The 22,019-nt window shown below is 43.1% G+C and overlaps 1 protein-coding gene across 1 annotated transcript in view; it reads left to right on the forward strand.

Annotated features, from left to right (window-relative positions):
- Positions 1-22,019, forward strand: part of LOC122797139 (F-box only protein 43-like) — a 222,399-nt gene that overhangs the window by 142,062 nt on the left and 58,318 nt on the right. The window lies entirely within an intron of this gene.

A 22,019-nucleotide genomic window follows, 5' to 3' on the forward strand; every position in this document is an offset into this window, starting at 1 on the left:
TCATTAGCTTCACAACCCTTATCTGCAAAGCCATGGAGAGGATCATAATGGAACTCATAAATAGACATAGGGAACTTGCAGACTTTGGATCCAACCCAGTTTGGCTTTGTCAAAGGCAGATCCTGCCTCTTAAACTTGGTTGACTTTTCGAGACAGTCACCAAGGCCATTGATGAGGAAAGGCAGTCCATACAGACTACCTCGACCTGGCAAAGGCCTTCGACACAATACCCCACTCAGGTATCATCGAAAAACTCATCAGCTTGAATGTAAACCCATACATCACAAGATGGGTTGCAAACTGGCTAAGTGACAGAACCCACAGGGTCAGAGTTGCTGGAGCCATGTCAGACTCAAAGCCTGTCACAAGTGGTGTCCCACAGGGCTCAGTCCTGGGTCCACTCTTGTTCGGCATCTACTTTTCTGAAGTACAAGCAAACACAGGAGGGTTATGGCTGACAAAGTTTGCAGATGACTGCAAACTGGGCGCTATAGTCGAAAACACATCTGACACAGATATCCTCCAGAAGGGCCTCACAGAAATGGATAACTGGTGCCAGAGCCATGGCCTGAAGTTAAACGCCAAAAATGCATAGTCATACCCTTCAGGAAAAACAAGGTTACCCCTAGCTACCATATAGGTGGCAATCCACTGAGCACAGAAAAAGTCATCAGGGATCTGGGGACCCAAGTTGACAGTAGCCTTCGCTTGACACTCATGTTGCTAAAGTAGTTAGGAAAACCTTCTATATCGCCCACCTGATCATGAAGGATTCACATCTAGATCAAGGGAGGTCATCGTCCCCTGTACTCATCACTCATTAGACCTATGATTGAGTACAATGCCCGTTTGGAATGTATCTGACCAGACACCTGCTGCAGCTTGAAAGGCCCCAAAAGTTCCTCACCAAAAGGATAAAGGGTCTCAAAAATATGTCTTATGCTGCCCGACTGAAAGAACTCCAGCTCTATTCAGTCTCATACCGCTTGCTCAGAGGTGACCTGTGCCTGACATATAAGGCCATGTCAAACCCAGATTTGATGAATATGCTTCACCTCAAAAATCTAGATCCCTCAGAACCACAAGGGCGGAGACTTAAACCTTGACACGGTTATAAATAGAACGTGCTGGAGGGACAGATTCATCACCCAGAGACTCCCTATGTTGTGGAACAAAATCCCGGTACATGTGAGGCAGAGCACCTCGCTGGCCTTGTTCAAGAGGAATCTTGACCAATGGATGGGAGATCGCAGATATACCCCAGGGATTACTTTAGTGTCACTGCTTGACAGAGGCACAGAAAAATGATAGGCATAGTTTTTATTCAAACTAAAGGGGTGGTGAAAGCCACATAACTATGGGCTAGGCTTATAAATGCCCTTGGGCAGATAGCCTAGTATGAACCTATATATATATATATATATATATATATATATATATATATATATATATATGTATGTATGTGTGTATATATATGTATGTGTGTATATATATGTATGTGTGTATATGTATATATATATGTATATGTATATATATATGTATATGTATATATATATATGTATATGTATATATATATATGTATATATATATATATATATATATATATATATATATATATATATATATATATATATATATGTATATATATATATATATATATATATATATATATATGTATATATATATATATATGTATATGTATATATGTATATATATATGTATATATATATATATATATATATGTATATATATATATATATATATATGTATATATATATATGTATATGTATATATATATATGTATATGTATATATATATATATATATATATATATATATATATATAGAGAGAGAGAGAGAGAGATTTATGATTCAGGCTCATCACAAAGTGTATTTTGGCCATGCAGGCTCATCACAAAGTGTATTTTGGCCATGCACTAAATGTGTTATCCCACTGATACTCTATTCCACACCAAGACTGTAGATAGTGCCATTCTTACTCAGAATGGTGATATTATAATCTGCATTACAAATCCTGGATAATTCTGTAAAGCTAACGTGATAAGGCTGTAGAACAGATAATCTACAAATGGTGACAAGATGCACCGGACCTGGAATGTTAGGGTCTTAATATAAAGTCGTAGACAAGTACTACTGGAACGGACAGATTTGATTTAACTCTCCAGCTGCTAGTATGAATAAATCAGAAAAAAACGCCCCATTTCATTACTATTGCTTATCAAAATTGGTGTTTTTCATGCACTCTTTTTTTCTCTTAACACTCTCACCGTTACTGTATTGTTCTCTGTCAGTGGGAATGAATCACAGCTTCTTAAAGTTTTGGCTTATCTTAATATTATTTTAGTTGCAAATTTGACTTTTATATTGAGGTACTTCTGGAGTTGTATACCAAGAGGTTTCATTGCTGCCACTTTCCTCGTATCCTTTTTTGTTGAATCACATACATCAAATGAGAATTACAGCAATCATCACTTGCGCAGTGATTTTTGAGCATACAAGTTCAATGAGTGGGTCTCATAGTGGTGGCATTAGTACTGAATGCTTGTTTGTGGATCTTCAGCTCCAACTCTGCGTATTTACAAGCTGGAAGTCTTCTAGTTGGCTCATGACTAGGTAGGTATCCCATGGTGCACCAGTACAATCCCCAGATCTCGTTTGCCACGTCGACGAGTTCAGATGTGCTTCTTCTTGGCCATGGCTAAGTCTTACACATTTTCTTAAAAAATTTTTGGATAAATCTTCTAATTTTACATTTTGATAGTGTTATATAGCATTTTATAGCTATATTTAGTGTAGTGTTGCATTTAGATAGCATTTATTAGAGTGCCTTTTGTGTGCTATTCTTCAAGTACAATTGGCCTTATAGTACTTGGTATCCTGTGTGCCAGTTTTTCACTCTGTTGATATAGATATATAGACTCTATATGTTACGGTTTTATACCTTTGATATTGGTAGTTGCAGGCACCTTTTGCGCTTAGTTTAGGCTTTATGTGCTTGTTTAAATTCTATAGGTAATAACTTTTTTGCGGAGCTTTCTGCTTGTTGAAATTTCCTGTATTAGCAGACAGAACGGGGTTCTGTTCACCTTATTCTTTGTGTTCTAGCGTGTGTGCGAATCTCTCTGTGTTTCTGTCCCCCCTAGGTCTGTTTTAGTTAGAGGACCTAGTTTCTCTTTCTTTCCCACCTGGGCTAGGCCCGTTTTAAGTTAGAGGACCTAGTCCTCGTGGTGCTTCTTACCGGTTTCTGTAGGGCTAGGCCCATTTAAGTTAGAGGACCTAGTCCTCCCACTTTCTTTACTGTGTGTGTTTGTGTGTGCAAGTTCATCCTCATGCGAGATGTTTAAGGAAGACAAGGACCATAAGCCATCTGGCTTTAAAAATGTGTAAAATGCTCACAGAAGATGTCCATAACGGATGGCCTCAGTAACTGCGTTTACTGTCTTGGGGCTATCCAGTTACAGGAAACCTTATTTTGCAACTCTTTTAGTGCTAGGGTATTGCAAGAAAGAAAAAAAACGCTCATTCTAAAAGGTCTCCTAAAGCCTTCTTTTGAGGAAGATCTGGCTAGCTCTTCCTCCTCTGCTAGATCTCGGGGATCTAAAAAGGAAAAATCCAAATCCTCTATCCGCGCCAGCTAGCGTCTCGGAGCCACCTCTTAAAATTACTAAGGTTGACAAAATTAGTGTCTCATCGGCGCCTCTGAATTCGGAGCCGATCGAGAGTTTTACTACTGTGGTTACATGGTCAGCACCAAGTACTTCGGAGCCGACCACTGAGAGTATTCAACAGAGCCGATCAACAGACCCTTTACCGGTCTCTCCTACATTAAAGTCACCCATACTGCAGAGATCCCCTTCTCCTACTCTGTCCTCCAGGAGTTTATCAGAAGAAGATGTGGAGAGGGTATTGCTGAGACTTCTGAAGTCATCTGCCTTACCTAAATTGTTGGCTCTGACCCAATCGGTTCCGGGGCCACTTGAGTCCGTCCCCCCTTCGATGATTCCTCCTCCGAGCCATGCTTGTCTTTCGGAGCTGGAGTGGTTAGTACCGCTGGTGGAACCCTTGGTTCCAGCTTCCCCTGAGGTTGTTTTGGAGTAGAGTTCCGCTCCAACACTCTTGGTATTGTCCATGGTGTCTAGGAGCCGAAGCTCCCCGGTTGGCCCCATCAGGGACGCCTGGAACTGAACCTGTTCGGTTACAAACCTTCCTCTCGGTGCGTCAGCGAGGGTGAGCTCGGACCCTACGTCTATCTTGGAGCTGATGGCTCTGGAACCGATGGCATCCACGGTCTCCTCGGAGCCAGAGAGGTCAGCATTCGAGATGAGTGTGCTGTCCCATCAGCTCCTACCAGGGGTACAGACGCCCCCCCCCCAGGGCAACTACTTCTGTCTCAGCTCCTACTGTCTCTCTGGACAGCAGAGACCCGCAGCCTCAGGAGCCACCGGCTGGTGGCCCCACTCTTCCAAGACCTCCCCAGAATATCCTTCTGAGGAGCCCCCACAGAAGAGAACATGCAAGAGGAAGCATGTAGACTCCCAGGATGAGTCTCTTACCTCGGACACTGACCTCGAGGAGTCAGAAGGGTCCCCCAAGTTGTCTTCTGAAGATGTCTCCTTTGTAGACATCCTGGAAATCCTTAAGCAGAGGTGTGGCTGGCACCACTTCTGATGATTCAGTGTACCTTAAGGTTTTCGGGTCTCCGCCTCTTAGGCGTCTCCACCCTTTGAACTGATGGAGCTAGTTAGTCGGAAGGTGTGGGATGCTCCTGATGCCGTGGAGCCAGTCCCCAGGAGACCAAATAAGTTTCTTTCTGCACCCAGGGAAAAGGAATTTTTATCTAAAGGTGTTCCCATAGATGCCATGGTGGTGGCGGCGGCCACTAAGAAGGAGCTAGTGGAAACTTCTTCTGTTCACCCGCCAAATAAGGAGTCTCGAACGATGGACAGATACAGGAAGCGTTTCTTCTCGTCAGTGGCATTTACTCCTAGATCTCTGAACTACCTTACACACTTCACGAGGCTTCAAGGAGATCTCCTTAAGGAGTTAGGAGATTCTCTACAAGGTACATGTACTGAGGGAGTCCCTGATAAGGTGTCTGCCCAGTTGTCCACCTTGAACTGTATTGTTAACTCGTCCATGAGGCTTATCTCATATGCAGCCGATAGAGCGAGTAGAGCAACGGGTTCAGGAATTTTGCTAAGACGTCATTCCTGGATGCGTTTGTGTAATTTTGCGGAACCGTTCAAGTCTACCTTTACCAACGCCCCCTTTGACAGTTTTTCATTGTTTGGACCCAAGGTAAAGGACACACTCACCCGGTGCGAGCAAGAAGGAAAAACACTCTATGCCGTGAGAGTATGTTTTACTGTCCCCTCTAGACCATACCCTAAGGGTCAGAGAGGTGGTAAAATGTGGTTCAAGAAGTCCCAGAGGTTTTTCCAAGATGCGCAGGATGACTCCTCCTTCAGAGGCAGAGGAGGAGGAAATGGTAGATGTCGCCCTAGAGGCAAGGGCGGACCGCAAAACCAGGGAGGCCGCAATTTGTTTCAGGGCTGGCCTTAGCGCTCCTGATGTGGGGCCCGACTGTGCTTCTCTGGAGCCAGTCGGGGGTCGCATTTCTTTGTATCCAGAAGCCTGGCTAAGTATCACTCAAGGCAAATGGGTACAAAGAATTATTACCAGACGTTATGTCATACCCTTTTCTCTGCCACCTTATGTTCCCAAGAGGATCCCGGATGTTCCACCCAATCACAGGGATAAGGCAACTGTGGAGGTCAACAAGTTGCTGGCAAAGAGAGTCATCCAAACCGTCCCAGCAGACCAAATAGAATCCTGAACTTACTCCAGATTCTTTTTAGTGCCAAAACATACAGGGGACTGGAGGCCCATATTGGACCTCAGCAGATTGAACATATCAGTAAAGGACAAGTTCCGGTTGGTGACAATGCAGTCTATTAGATGCTTACTACCACATGAAAATGGACAGGGCGTTGAGTCATCTACTCTTCCGGCTGGGAGACGGTCATTACCAGTTTCGTGCTCTGCCCTGTGACAGCTCACCTGAGATGTCTAGGATTCCAGGTGTTTCTGTATCTGGACGACTGGCTCCTGACCGCCCCCACCAGGTATCAACTTCTTCAGACCAGAGACGCTACCATTCAACTTTGTGCCCAGTTGGGGATTTCTATCAACTGAGAAAAATCTGCCTTATTGCCCTCTCAATTTGTGAATTTTATAGGCGCAGAGATGGACACAGTAGACATTTTGGCTTGTCTGCCAGTAGAAAGGGCACAAAATCTGGTTCTTCAAATTCAACTTCTTCTCCCCCTACGAAAAGTCAAGGCCAAGACTGTTCTGAAGCTTCTAGGGACCATGGCTTCCACCATACTACTAGTGCCACTAGCCAGACTGCACATGAGGGTTCTTCAGTGGCTGCTGTCGTCCCAGTGGTCTTTTCAACACCTACCATTATCTCATCACATACTGCTGACAGACTCTTGCAAGAAGGACCTCATTTGGTGAACTCAACCCAACCAGTTAACCACTGGCACTTTGTCCCTTGCCAACCTGTTGCCACTGTGACCACGGATGCCTCACTGATGGGGTGGGGGGGCATTATCTAGGCAGGACTGTCCAAGGCACATGGCAAGATCATGAGGCTCACCTGCATATCAACATTCTAGAGATGAGGGCAGTGCTCCTGGTGTTGCAAGTACTTCATGACCTTCTGCCTCTTGGGACGATTGTGATACAATCAGACAAGTCGGTAGTATGGTATATCAACAAACAAGGTAGAAGCAGGTCATAGCCACTTTGTTGTGAGGCCATTCGGGTTTGGAAATTGGGGATAGTTTCCCAGCATTTTCTGGTGGCAACGCACATTCCAGGGACAACCAATGTGATAGCCGACAAGCTCAGCCGGACAATCTTGATGCCTCAAGAGTGATCTCTGAAACAGGAAATAGCTGAGCAGATTTTCCGCAGATGGGCACAGCCTTGCTGCAATCTCTTTGCCAGTCCGATCAATGTAAAATGCAGCAGCTATTTCTCCCTCATCCCTCCTCTGGGGGAGTCACCGAGAGGCGCACTTGTTCACGATTGGCCCCTGGGTTTCCTTTATGCTTTTCCTCCCTTTCCTCTCATACCCAAGGTTATTCAGAAAGCGAAACAGCTGGGAAGCAAACATCCTCATGGCTCCTTACTGGCCTCGTCAGGTTTGGTTCCCCTTTCTTGGGGCTGTTCTCCTAGACGACCCTTGGATTCTGGATCCAGTGCTAGATCTCTTGACGCACATGTCAGGTTCGCGTCATCCCACGTTACACACCCTCAATTTGACAGCTTGGCTGCTCCAGTTCCATCCCTAGTCAGGCTTCACGACTTACCCTCCGTGACTCATATCCTAACATCCTCTCATAAACCCTCCACTAGGAGACTATATTCCAGTAAATGGAGGAGATTCTCTATCTGGGCTGAGAAAAAGAATGTTGACCCTTATACCACCTCCATTCCGGTGGTTTTGGAATTCTTGTCTGAACTTTTCCACCAGGGACCTGCGGCTGGCACGATCAGGGTTCAATTGGCAGCAATTTATAATTTACATCTAGGCATACAAGATTCTAATCTGATGTCACATAGGGGTGGTTTTGGAATTCTTGCCTGAACTTTTCCACCAGGGATCTGCGGCTGGCACTGTCAGGGTTCAATTGGCAGCAATTTCTAATTTTCATCTAGGCATACAAGATTCTAATCTGATGTCACATAGGCTATGCAAAACCTTCCTCAAAGGTGCCACTTTAAGACCCCCTTTTCAAGAACCTGTTGCTTCATGGGATTTGAATTTTGTGCTATACAAATTGATGTCTTTGCCTTTTGAGCCTTCTTATTCATTGTCTTTGAAATTTCTGTCTTGGAAGACTTTGTTTCTGGTGGCTATCACATCTGCCAGAAGAGTGTCAGAGTTACAAGCACTATCTGTAGAAGCCCCATATCTGATTTTTCACAAAGACAGAGTATCTCTTCGTACTAATCCATCCTTTGTCCCCAAGGTCTGTTCCCATAGCACTTTGAACCAATCCATAGAACTTCCAGTCGTCTTCCCAAGTCATTCCAACGCAGCAGAATACAGGTTTCATAAGTTGGATGTTCATAGAAAATTACTTTTTTATTTGCACCGGACTAAGGAATTCAGGAAGTCGGATCAATTATTTATTTCCTTTTCTGAATCCAGATCAGGTTTACCAGTTTCCAAAGTGACCCTCTCAAATTGGATCTAGCTGTATAGCTTTCATTTACATCTCTGAGGGTAGGCCCTTACCTTTCAAAATCAAGGCTCATTCTACAAGATCTCAGTCTACCTCTGCAGCCTTTCAAGCCAGGGTCCCACTTGATAATATCTGTGCAGCAGCAACTTGGGCTACCCCTCACACATTTATTACTAATTACAAATTGGATTTAACCTCCAGGGGTAGCGCATCCTTTGGTTCCACAGTACTCAGCAGTATTTTTCCTTGAGCCTCCCAAGAATAAGGTGCTAAGGACGCTGTCCCATCAGTAAGAATGAAGGCGAGATAGGACTACAGAACATAAAGAAGTTATGTACTCACCATAACGTTCCATGTTTGTCGTCCATCTCACCCTTCATTCTTACGATCCCACTCTCCTACCCCCATCCTGGAAGTACCTGGAGACAGAACAATATTGTTATCATTATTCACTGGAGACCTTTTATTATTGTCTTCTTTCTGTATATTTATTATTTCTACTAGGTAGCAGCAAACAAGATCTGGGGATTGTACTGGTGCACCATGGAATACCTACCTAGCCACGAGCCAAATAGAAGACTTCCAGCTTATAAATAGGCCGAGTCGGAGCTGAGGATTGGCTCCGATCCCATCAGTAAGAATGAAGGGCGAGATGGACTACAAACATGGAACATTATGGTGAGTACATAACTTATTTTTTTTTTCGCTGCAGTAAGTCATACTGTTTTCTCTAGCAGAATGTTATAGATGGGGTTTGGGAAGACAGGTTTCATAGTTTTTCAGTTTGCTGACTTTTACAAGTTTTCCACTGTTCGACAGTGGAGTTAGTATATTTAAGCAAGGGTGGTATATAGGGATGAAGTCCCCATAGGAGTTTTTTTTTTCTAATGGATTATTGAATAATATTTGTACTGTCTGTGTATTGGTTTCATCCGTACTGGGTTTAATGTTTATGGCTTTGGTTGACTTGTACTCCTGAAATAGGTCCAGACAATGGCCTTTTTCTTTCTTTTGGTGATAAATCTGCTTGAGTTCAACAAACATCAGCCAAACATTCTTGCTGGTTTCGGAAGAGTGAAGTGTCCTTGTGCTGTCATTCTTGTGAAGACATACATCCGCTGCCTAAACCTCCAGCCACTGTTTTGAACTTACTTCTACTACCCAAGACTCCAGTTCCACTGTAGTGCTTGTGCAGTCTTTATGTGCAGTTTATAGTTATCACTTAAAACGCACCGCTTTAAACTGAAGTCAAAGCGGCATTATCACTAATGCAGCCTGTAATGCCTGATTATCTTTATTTACACTATTAGTAGCCAGGTTTGAAACTACTGAGAGAACCCAGTTTGAGAGAAATGGTCCACTAAACCTATACGTATAACAAGCATATACAGAAGGGCATACATTGTTTAGTCACTCATTTGTTAATTGGGTTATTGAGTTTGTCTGAGCACTCTCCTGCCATAACATATGTCAGTGGAGCAGTAAAACCATAATTTGAGGTAAATGCCATACATAGTTACATAACTTTGTTACACTAATAAAATAAAGTACATTTGTATGTGTGTGTGTGTATATGCATTCAAAAAACATGGCAATTACGTCATGACAATTGCTGTAAATATGGCATCCAGTCGATAGATTTTAGTGGTAATGGTACTATTTGATATTTATGATAGTATATACATTGTTGTAATAAAATCTATGAAACCTATGTTCATATGTTATAACCAATTAACATTTTTGAAGCCGGTTGAGTCCAATGTGACATGCCAGCAAGTACTGCCTTGATAGGTTTACATACGAGTAGAAAACTATGGAGCACTTTAAGCATATACATAACTGAAAGTGTAAGAAATTTGTAAAAGAGCTCACTTAGAATTGGGCAATATATTATGATTATATCTGTGCCCACAGTATTTGCAAGTTAATGTCTGTGATGTGATAAAGTATTTTTTCTTTAAATGAGGTTATGAGGATGTATATTAGATAACTGACAATAAATCCTTTGTAAGGGAGCAATGGCTATTTTAGTAAAGGCTATTTGATTTGTGAACATTCTAAGCTGTGATATTTCAAGATTGCAAGAGTCAGCATGTACTGGAGGATAAAGTATACGTTAAGTATATTGGTTAGATGGTGGCAACAGTAAAAAGGAAGCAACTTAAACTTTAGTTAGGATGAACAGCAGTGCGGATCTTTTGGTATGGTAAGTGCCATATGTTTGTATACATGATGGTGATGGCCAGTGTCAGTGTAACAAATCTAAACATTTGTAATTTTTTTTTTCCAAAAGACTGGTGTTGTCAAAAGAGGCCAGTTAGGCAGTTGATGTTATATATCTTAATTTAGAGATTATATTTTTGCTATGGATGTGTGATTTTTGTGGTATTTGCACGTCTGGCCTTATGACATGTTTTTTAGATAATTAAATGCATTTTGTGTGTTTACAATTTGTCTGCTAAACTTGATTGCTGAATCCAATTAGATGACCAACCCAGTTGTTTGAATTTAATGTGTGATCCTCCTGGATCTATGAGTTTAACCTTGTCTAATTTTTGTACAGTTCCAAAAAAACATGTACTTCAGCTTACAGGTATTGATAACATGTTAAGAACTGTTTACAAATTGTATTGTAGTCATGTTAGAAACCCTCATCTAGCAGAAGCTTTTTTGCTAGTCTAGTCTCTCATCAGCACATAATCAAGTTTAGGTTTTCTAGTTCAGTTAACTCTCATGATGAAGTCTGTTTATGAAAGCAGTAAAATGGATCTGAATGAACCAATTATGTCTTTATCATTTTAATTGATATTCTTTTGGTTATCAACCAGTTTTATTTTTTTATAATAATTTTGGAAGCAGTAATTAGTTTGCATGTATCTGGAAAGTTGTAGATTTTTTAGTGAAAGGGTTGATTTGTTATTTCTAATCATTTTGTACCACGTTAGAAATCCGTGACATGTTAGATGTATGAAAGTGAACTGAGTGTATATGTTATGTTTAAGGAAAGCTGGATGTAGTGCTAAGCCTTCTCAAGGATGCAAGTCCAGAAGTTCAGTGAGGAGTTGAGAGAGGAAGAGTTCTGTGATTTAAAAAAAAAAAAAAAAAAAACGTGGCTAAACTGGGTTATTAGTCAAATAAAAGGCTTAAGATGTTTTGGATAACTGTTAGTTTTGTTAAAATCTTTTAATGGATCTGCTGTGCTGCTGGGGGGGTGTTATAATGAGGTAGTGTTCTTTTGTCTATTTTTAAGGTAATTTCTTTAACTTTCTATTTAGAAATATTTAAGATTGCTTATGAATACAGATTTAGTGCATAAGTAAGTAGACTGCATTCATAGTAAAACTTTGTGCACTGGAAGGACATCTTTGGCAGAAAAGCCATACTTTGTCTCGTGTATAAAAGCTGTTTATTTCATGAGTAAACGTTAGGGGTACTGCTGTCCCTGGATGGTTATAGAGATAGGGTATAACTAATTTATCTGTGAACCATTTAGGGGTTAAATTAATGTTGATGATGGTATAATGGGTGTCAACTGATTGAAGCCAGTGTTTTACACACCAGTAATTCTTTCAATGGGTTGAATAAGCAATCTTTATTATGTGAGCATTTCGGAGGTCCAGTGGTCAGTGACTTTTTTGAGATTCGGTCACCAATAATTTTGTTTGGCAGTATTACAGACATTACTGTATGGAGGATATTGGAACAATGACAGTTAGTCATTTCCTGTTTTGGGGTTTTGTTTGGGTTTCATTTGAGAGGTTGCAGTCTGATATCTATTTTATTTGAGAATAGAATGGTCCATACCAGATATTACTATCTCCTAAAAAAATAAGAACTTGTGTTTGTATATCTGAAAAAGTGTATAATATGCTGCCTTCTACTTATATGTTTGAAGGTGGAGTTAAGGGTATATCAGCTTTGTATATAAATGGTTTTATGCTGGACCCTAAACAAAGTAGCTAAAATTAAAACATTGCTATTTATGCCTAGTCTATAATGTCTAACAATGTGGCATTTATTCTAAATGTAGCATGTTAGTGGATAACTTTGTTTATGCCATGTCTCAGAGAATGCTAAATCAGGATTTCACTTGATGGGCTTTCTATTACATTATTTATGACGTTCAACCTTCAACAAAGGCATGCCCATTTACACATGTCTTTCGTGCACCCACCCAACCGCAAGGAGGAGATGTAGACTCCACACAGAAGGCACTCCCCGCACTCCAGCCGAGAATCGAACGGGAGAACCTCTTGCCGTGAGGCAACAACGCTACCGCTGCACCAATCCGTGGTGATTTGAAAGACATGCGTAAATGGGCGTGCCTTCGTTGAAGGTTGAACTTCAAGCTGGCACCTCGGCATTCGTGAAAATCTACTGCTAATCATTAGCGGACAGGAGTTCCGCTGTGGCGACCCCTAACCGGGAAAAGCCGAAAGACAAACAACATGCTGTTATAGTTTGTGATGTATGAATTTTAGGTTGATATGTTTGAATTGGTTAAGTTTATAGAGGAATGGGAGGTGGGAGTGGGTTTGTTTATGTGGAATTTATGGCGGCTGAAGGGTTCTGGGCTTTGTTGTATGTTAACAGATTGTATAATTGTTTGAGTCTATCCTTTATATGTAATTTCTTAACTCACTGAAATAAAAGCAATGTTATGTATTGGCTGGTATATAATGTGCAGGCATTGATGTGTAATTATTTTAGGCTGCTAGAGGGAATACATCTTGCTGTGATTAGGGCACAGCAATATATAGGTGTCATTTTTTTTTAGAATCTCTGTGATAAGAAACCTTAATTGGGTTCGGATCCGATAATCTGATCCGACTCCGCCGTTACTAAAGCTGATGGCCAGTGGCACCAAAAACCTTTCGAGCTCTTCCCTTTCCCATAAAGCATCAACCCTAACACTCATCAGATCTCGTTTGCCGCTTTAGCATGAAGATGTGGTCACTTTAGCTCTCGAGCTAGATGGCCTTTTTGAATTCAGATACATGAAATTTTTATATAATTCTTTAATATTTTAGTCTTTATACCTCCCTTTCTACACTTTAAAGTGTAACTTTTTTACCATTGCTGGTAGTTCTGTCTTTTATACCCCTTTTGTAGGGTAATTTGTTTACCACCTCTGGTATTTCCTTTCTTAAACAAAACAAAAATGTTCTGTAGTTCTGTCTCGCATTCATTCTTACTTATGGGGTTCGGAGCCGATACTCGGCTATGACTCTGCCTATTCCAAAGCTCAAAGTCTCTTAGTTGTCCTGTGGCTAGGTAGGTATACCATTGTGCACTAGTACAATCCCCAGATCTCGTTTGCTGCGTCTACAAGTTCAGAAGTACTTCTTGCTTGGCCGTGGCTAAGTTTAAACTTTTTTATCTTGTTATCACTTTACCGTTTTCTGTAGGGAATTGTTTCATTACTAGATAGCGCTAAATAGCGTTGGAAGTGTTTAGAATAGTTTATAAGTGTTTTTTACTTGTCAAATCAGTTACTTTGTTGAGAACTGGTTGGCCGTTGGCCCTTGTTCTGCGTTGGTATCCTGTGTGCTAGTTCTTGTTAATATTGTTATTTCTTAGGTCCGCGCTTATTTAGGATCTTGTTATCTAGCCTTTTTGTATATATATTTTCATATATATTGTGTGCAGTGTTTTTGCTAGTCTTGTTAGAGTTCTTCTGCGGTCCACGTTTAGGGCCTGTGTTTTTTTCTAATTCTTAGAAAAGTTAAGCTTGTGTGCAGTGTTTCCTCACTTATACGACTGCTTAGTTTTCTGACCTTTTCTATGACTTGGCATATCTAGCTAGGTCCGTTTAAGTTAGAGGACCTAGACCTCTGCTATTTGCGTATTCCTCAGGGCTAGGATTGTTTAAGTTGGAGGACCTTCTCCTTGTGTGTCTGTTGTGTAGTGCTTATTACTTAGCTTTCCAACAGGTCTAAAGACTCCAAAGACCACAAACCTTCGGGTTTCAAAAAATGCATAAAGGGCTCCCAGAAGATGTTATTTATGGATAGCCATAGTAATTGTGTATATTGTCTGAGCCATTCATTTGCAGGAAACTTGCCTATTCTGCCATTCCTTTAGCTCCAGAGTTCTCCAGGAGCGGAAGAACAATTTAATCTTGAAAGGTCTCCTCAAGCCTTCCTTCGAGGAAGACTTAGCAAGTTCATCTTCTTCATCCAAATCCCATTCTTCCAAGAAAGAGAAGGTTAAGTCCGCCAAAAGGCATTCCTCGATGCCAACTAGTGTATCGGAACCTCCTCGGAAACCATCTAAACTTGATCAGACTTCTGCCTCCTCGGCTCTACTGTCTTCGGAGCCAGTCGAGGTTGTCGATATTGGGATGTCGGTGTTGGCCCCAAGCCTTTTGGAGCGGACTACTGAGAAATTACATCGGAGCCAGTCCAGAGATCCTTTGCCGGTCTCCCCAACCTTAAGATCCCCAATTCTTCAGAGATCTAGATAGTCTACCCTGTCATCCAGATCCTCCAAGAGCCTGTCAGAGGAAGATGTGCAGAGAGTAGTACTTAAGACTCCTGAAGTAGTCTGCCTTTCCTAAATTGTTGTTGGCTCAGACCCAGTTAGTTCCGCAGCCTCCTGAGTCCATCCTCCCTGTTGTGGTTCCTCCTCAGAGCCAAGTCGGGCCTTTGGAGCCAGAGTTTTCGGTACCACTTGTTGTGGAACCCTTGGTTCCAGCCCCCCTCGTGGCTGTCTCGGAGCGGAGTTCCACTCTGACGCCGTCCATGGTGTCCAGGAGCTGAAGCTCACCGGTCGGCCCCAACAGGGACACTTGAACCCGAACCTCCTCAGTTCCGAGTCTCCCTCTCGGTGAGTCAGCTAGAGTGAGCTCGAACCCTACATCAATCTCGTAGCCGGTCGCTCCGTAGCCTACTACCTCCGTCTCCTCGGAACCGGGGCTGTTTTTGGATCCGGAGAGATCTGCTTTCGAGATGTGTGCTGTCTCACTCATCAGCTCCATGCAAGGGTACCAACGCTCTTCCCTCCCCTCAAGCACTGACCTTGGTCTCAGCATCTGCTCTCTCGACAGCAGAGACCCGCAGCCTTAGGAGCCCCCTTTGGGTGGCCCCCAGTCCTCCGAGACCTCTCCAGAGTACCCTTCTGAGGAGACCCCTCAGAAGAGGACATGCAAGAAGAAGCATGTAGACTCCCCAGATGAGTCCATCACTTCAGACACTGACCTCGAGGAGTCAGAAGGGTCCCCCAAGTCATCCTCTGATGATGTCTCCTTTGTAGAAGGTGTGGGAGACTCCTGATGCCATGGTGCCAGTTCCCAGAAGACCCAATAAATTTCTGTCTGCCCCTAAAGAGAGAGAATTTTTGTCTAAGGGTGTGCCTGTAGATGCCATGGTGGTGGTGGCGGCCACTAAGAAGGAGCTAGCGGAGACTTCATCTGTCCATCCACCGAATAAGGAGTCTTGAACAATGGATAGATACGGGAAGCGTATCTTTTCTTAACCGGCTTTCGCTCAGTTGTCCACCTTAAATTCCATCGTGAACTTCTCTATGAGGCTGATCTCTTATGCAGCCGACTGAGCGAGCAGGGCAGCGGGTTCAGGAGTTTCTCTTGGGGGACACGCCTGGATGCGCTTATGTAATTTTGCAGAGCCATTCAAGTCTACCTTTAACAATGCCCCCTTTGACGGTTCTTCATTGTTTGGACCCAAGGTAAAAGATACACTAACCAGGTGCAAACAAGAAGGGAAAATTCTCTCTGCTGTGGGAGTAAGTTTTACTGTCCCCTCTAGACCATATCCTAAGGGTCAGAGAGGTGGTAAGATGTGGTTCAAGAAGTCCCAGAGATTTTTCCCGGATGCACAGGGTGGTGACTCCTTATGTGGGGCCTGGCTGTGCTTCTCTGGAGCCAGTCAGGTGTCACATATCTTTGTATCCAGAAGCCTGGCTAAACATCACCCAAAACAAATGGGTACAAAGAATAATCACCAGAGGTTACTCCATACCCTTTTCTTTGCCACCTCACACTCCCAAGAAGATCCTAGATGTTCCACCCAATCACAGGGATCAAGCAACTGTAGAAGTGCAAAAGTTGCTCGCAAACAGAGTCATCCAAACTGTCCCCGCAGACCAGATAGGCTTTGGAACTCCAGATACTTTTTAGTGCCAAAATGAACAGGGGACTGGAGGCCCATCTTGGACCTCAGCGAACTAAACAAATCTGTAAAGAAGGCCAAGTTCCAGATGGTGACACTGCAGTCGATACTCCCTCTGTTAGGGAAAAACAATTGGATGTGCGCCGTAGACCTCTAGGATGCATACTACCATATAAAAATGGACAGTGTTGAGGAGTCACTTGTGCTTCCAGCTGGGAGCCAATCACTACCAATTTCGTGCTTTGCCCTATGGTCTCACCACAGCCCCCAGTGTGATTGCCAAATGTATGGCAGTGGTGACAGCTCACCTGAGATGTCTAGGATTTCATGTGTTTCCGTACCTGGACGATTGGCTCCTGACCGCCGCCACCAGGCATCTGCTCCTACAAACCAGAGATTCCACTATCCAGTTTTGTTCCCAGTTTGGGATTACAATAAATTGGGAAAAGTCTGCCTTCTTGCCCTCTCAATTTGTGACTTTTATAGGGGCAGAAATAGACACAGTCGCCATGTTAGCTCGTCTACCTGCAGAAAGAGTGCAGAACCTCAGACAACAAATATTCTCCGTCTACTTCCTCTACAGAAAGTCAAGGCAGAGTGCTGAAACTCTTGGGGACCATGGCCTCCACCATAATGTTAGTCCCTCTCACCAGATTACATATGCATATTCTTCAATGGCTTCTATCGTCCCAGTGGTCCTTTCAGCAACTGCTTCTATCTCCCCACATCATCATAACAGAGTCTTGCAAAAAGCACCTTCGTTGGTGGATTCAACCCGACCAGCTAACAGGCACTCCATTCCTTCCTCGCCGACCCGTTGCTACTGTGACCACGGATGCCTCACAGATAGGTTGAGGGGGAGCATTATCTAGGCAGGAATGTCCAAGGCACATTGCAAGATCACGAGGCTCACCTGCATATCGGTATCCTAGAGATGAGAGCAGTGCTTCTAGCATTGCAAGCACTTCACGACTCTCTTTCTCTAGGGAGGATAGCAATCCAATCAGACATGTCGGTGGTATGGCATGTCAACAAACAAGGGGGAACCAGATCGTACCCCCTTTGCCTAGAGGCACTTCGTGTTTGGGAGTGGGCAATTTCTTTTCAACGCTTTCTGGTGGCAACACACATCCCATGGACAGCCAATGTGATAGCAGACAAGCTCAGCCGAGCAATCTTGATGCCTCACGAGTGGTCTCTGAATCAGGAAGTAGTGGAACAGATCTTCCAAAAATGGGGACAGCCTTGCTGCAATCTCTTCGCCAGTCCAATCAACTCCAAACGCAACAGCTACTTTTCCCTTATTCCCCCTCAGGGGGGGCCACCGAGAGACTCACTCATTCACGATTGGCCCCTGGGACTTCTTTATGCTTTCCCTCCTTTTCCTCTCATATCCAAAGTGATTCAGAAAGCGAAGCTATTGGGAAGCAAAATGATTCTCAGCACTCCATACTGGTCACGCCAGATTTGGTTCCCCTTTCTCGGGCCTCATCTATTAAATGATCCATGGATTCTGGTCCCAGTGCCAGACCTCTTGACACACGTCAGGCTCTCTTCACCCCTGCCTCCACACCCTCAACTTGACAGCGTGGCTGCTGCAGTTCCATCCCTAGTCAGGCTTCATGATTTTTCAGCTGCTGTGACCCACATCCTCACGTCCTCACATAAACCTTCTACTAGGAAGTAGGAAGTTGTACACTAGCAAATGGGGAAGGTTTTCCATCTGGACTGAAGTAAGGAATTTAGATCTTTACACTGCATCCATACCTGTGGTTTTAGAATTTTTGTCTGAACTTTTCCATCAGGGGTCTGCTGCTGCCACAATTAGGGTCCAATTGGCAGCAATATCTAATTTTCATTTATGAGTCTAACCTGATGTCCCACAGATTGTGTAAAACCTTCCTTAAAGGTACTACTTTGCAGAGACCCCCTTTTTCAGGAACCGGTAGCTTCCTGGGACCTAAACTTAAGTTAACTTCACCACCCTTTGAACCTGCTCATTCGTGCCTATTGAAATTTCTGTCTTGGAAGACTTTGTTTCTAGTAGCCATCACATCAGCTAGACAAGTATTAGAGTTACAAGCACTGTCTATAAAGCCTCCTTATTTGATTTTCCACAAAGACAGTTTCTCTTCGTACAAATCCTTCTTGTATCCCTAAAGTTTGCTCTCACACTAATTTGAACCAAACTATAGAACTACCGGTGTTTTTCACTAATCATTCTAACGCAGCAGAATACAAATTTCATCAATTGGATGTTCACAGGCAGTTATGGTTCTACCTTCACAGGACTAAGGAACTCAGTCAGACCAATTGTTCTTGTCCTTTTTCTGATTCTAGACTTGGTCTGCCAGTCTCCAAAGTGACTCTATCAAATTGGATTTTGAGCTATATTTCCTTTATTTACTCCTCCAATGGAAAAACTCTACTGTTCAAGATTAAGGTTCATTCTACACAATCCCAGTCTACATTTGCTGCCTTCCAAGCCAGAGCTCCAATTGACAGTTTGTGCAGCAGCAACTTGGGCTACCCCTCATACCTTTATCACTCATTACAAATTGGACCTGTTCTCAAGAGGTAGAGCCTCCTTTGGTTCCACGGTACTCAGGAGTATTTTCCCATGAGCCACCCAGAATAAGGTGCTAGGGATGCTGACCCATAAGTAAGAATTATGGCGAGATAAGACTACAGGATATAAAGAAATTGTGTACTCACCATAACGTTCCATGTTTGTAGTCCATCTTGCCCTTCATTCTTATGAACCCACCCACCTACCCCCATCCTGGAAGGGTCTGGAGACAGGATAGTCTTACCTTGGTAGGGTGGAGACTTTTCATTATTCTTTCTGGATAACCTTAGTTCTGTCTATCTATAGTTTTAGCAGCAAACAAGATCTGAAGATTGTACTAGTGCACTATGGGATACCTACTTAGCCATGACCCAACTAAAAGACTTTGAGCTTTGTAATAGGCTGAGTCGGAGCCAAAGATCGGCTCCAAACCCCATAAGTAAGAATGAAGGGCGAGATGGACTACAAACATGGAATGTTATGGTGAGTACATAACTTATTTTTTTCTTACTTTTGTTTTTTGCTATTAACATTGGAAATGTCTGAGAAATTCCACTTTTGGTTTAAAAAAATGTACGGAATGAAGACATAAAATTCTACTTTCTGACTCTTACGGTCTATGCATGTATTGTTTAGGCTCTCAGCAACTAAATGTTGAATGCAAGATTTGTCAGGGGATTTAATCTAGGGCCTTGAAGAATAAATTAATGTTAAAAGGATTACTCCCTTACTTTTCTGAAGCGTTATCTGGCCCCTCCCCTCAAGCATAAGGCAAAAGAGTCGTCTAAGCCTTCTGGATCCCCTGCACCATCCTTGGATCCTACCACTAAACCACCAAGCAAAAAGACCAAGAAATCTGATCTGAAAGGTGCTTCTGCATCGGCGTTTGACAATGTCGGCTTAGTCATATCTGACTTTATCTGATCCAAAGACCATTACCAAGAACACCATACTCCCCTTCCTTGGATCCAGTACCATCCTGCGTCCATTCTTCCTTACTTGAACTATGTTGATACTCTAGATCCCCATCACTAGCATCTTCTCATTCTTCCAGGAGTCTCGCTGAGGCAGATGTGGACAAGATGATGAGGTTTCTCTCCGAGTAAATACAGATGGGAGTTATTCTGGCTCCTACCCCATGGGGTCAGAAAGCCTTTATAAGCACTACACCTCCTTTTTTGTCTCCTTCACCAATCTGACCAGTTGTTTCAGTGCCCTTGGAGCCGAGTCTTTCAGGACTGTCGACTTCTGCTCCAAAGATCTTTGTTTCTTTGGATCTGATGCTTACTGTGAGTGCTCAGACTACTTTGGTTTTGGATCTGGACGATTCTCAGAGCTGGGGTGTCCCTGTCAGGTCCAAGCTGCTAGAGTTGGCTTCAGAGTTTTTGGAGCAGTCTCTGCCCCTCAGAACTTCGGCACTGGATAGTTTAGCTCCAACCTCTGCCTCTGGTGGGTTGTCTTCGGAGCAGAGGGAGATGAGGAGTTGGAAGCTTGGCTTTTCTGCTCCATCAGCTTCCTTCTCCTCAGAATGGTTTGCCTTTGAGGTAGTGGAGGGAGCACCTGGCTGGAAATCAGAAAAGCTACTTGGGTGCAGAAGATTATATACAGAGGTTATATCATTCCCTTTCTCCTTCCATCTCCACCTCTATAAAAACTTCCTGATGTGCCACTCAGAGGAAATCATCAGCAATAGAAATTCAGAAGTTGCTAGAGTCGTCCAGGAAGCCCCACCAGACCAAATGGAATCCAGATCTTACTCAAGATTCTTTTTAGTACCAAAGAAAACAGGGGACTTGAGACCAGTTCTGGTTTTCAGTATCTTGAATAAGTCAGTTCAACATTCAAATTTCAGATGGTCACCGTTCAGTCCATTCTGCCCTTTTTGAGCTAGGACGACTGGATGTACTCAGCAGACCTTCAGGATGCGTACAATTATATAAAAATTAACAGACTATCCAGAAGATATCTATGCTTCTGGCTGGGAAACGGTCACAATCAGTTCAGGGGACTGCCCTTTGGCCTCACCACAGCCACCAGGGTGTTCACTAAATGCATGGCATTGGTAGCAGCTCACTTGAAACTACATGGATTGAGTGCTTCTGATTTAGAAGATTGGCTCATTGCTCATTACTGACCCAACCAGGCATCTACTACTAAAAGAGTGGGATTAGGTGTTCGACTTGTTCCAACCTTAGGATAACTGTAAACTACAAGTCTCATTTGGAACCATCTCAAACACTGGAATTTATTTATAGGATCCGTGTTCTATACAGAATCAATGACAGCTCTGTAAAGAAGTTTGTAAAGAAAGCGAAGTTCTGGATGGTAACACTGCAGTCTATACTCCCTTTTCTAGGACAAGACAATTGGATGTGCTCCATAGATCTTCAGGATGCATACTACCATAAAAAGATGGACAGGCAATCTAGGAGATGTCTACACTTCTGGCTGGAGCCAGTCATTACCAATTCAGAGCTCTGCCCTTTGGTCTCCCTACAACCCCCAGAGTGTTTACCAAATACATGGCAGTAGTCACGGCTCAATTGAGGCGTCTAGGATTCTGGTTGTTTCTGTACTTGGACAACTGGCGAGGGACACCACCATTCACCTCTGCTCAGAACTAGACATTACCATAAATTTTGATAAATCTGCCTTGTTGCCTTCACAGCATAGTACCTTTATAGGGGCAGACCTAAACACAAAAGACATGGTAGCAAAACTGCCTCACGAAATAGTACTAATGCTACACTATCAGGTGTCAGCCTTGCTCATGAAGAACAAAATACGGGCAAAGTTTGTCCTGAAGGTTCTAGGTTCAATGGCAGCGGCAATAACATGAGTACCACTAGCGCATCTATATATGAGAATATTACAGTGGCTACTCTTTGCTCAGTGGTCCATGCAGGAGTTACCCATGTCACACAAGATCCTCATTAGACACCAGCAAGAGGGACCTACATTGGTGGCTTTGGTCCATGCAGGTAACGATAGGCAGACCATTTGTCCTCCCAAAACCAGTAGCTACAGTGACCACAGATGC

This window comes from Protopterus annectens, chromosome 3.part0, assembly GCF_019279795.1.
Source record: "Protopterus annectens isolate FY-2018-M chromosome 3.part0, PAN1.0, whole genome shotgun sequence".
In the NCBI taxonomy this organism is placed as follows: domain Eukaryota; kingdom Metazoa; phylum Chordata; order Ceratodontiformes; family Protopteridae; genus Protopterus; species Protopterus annectens.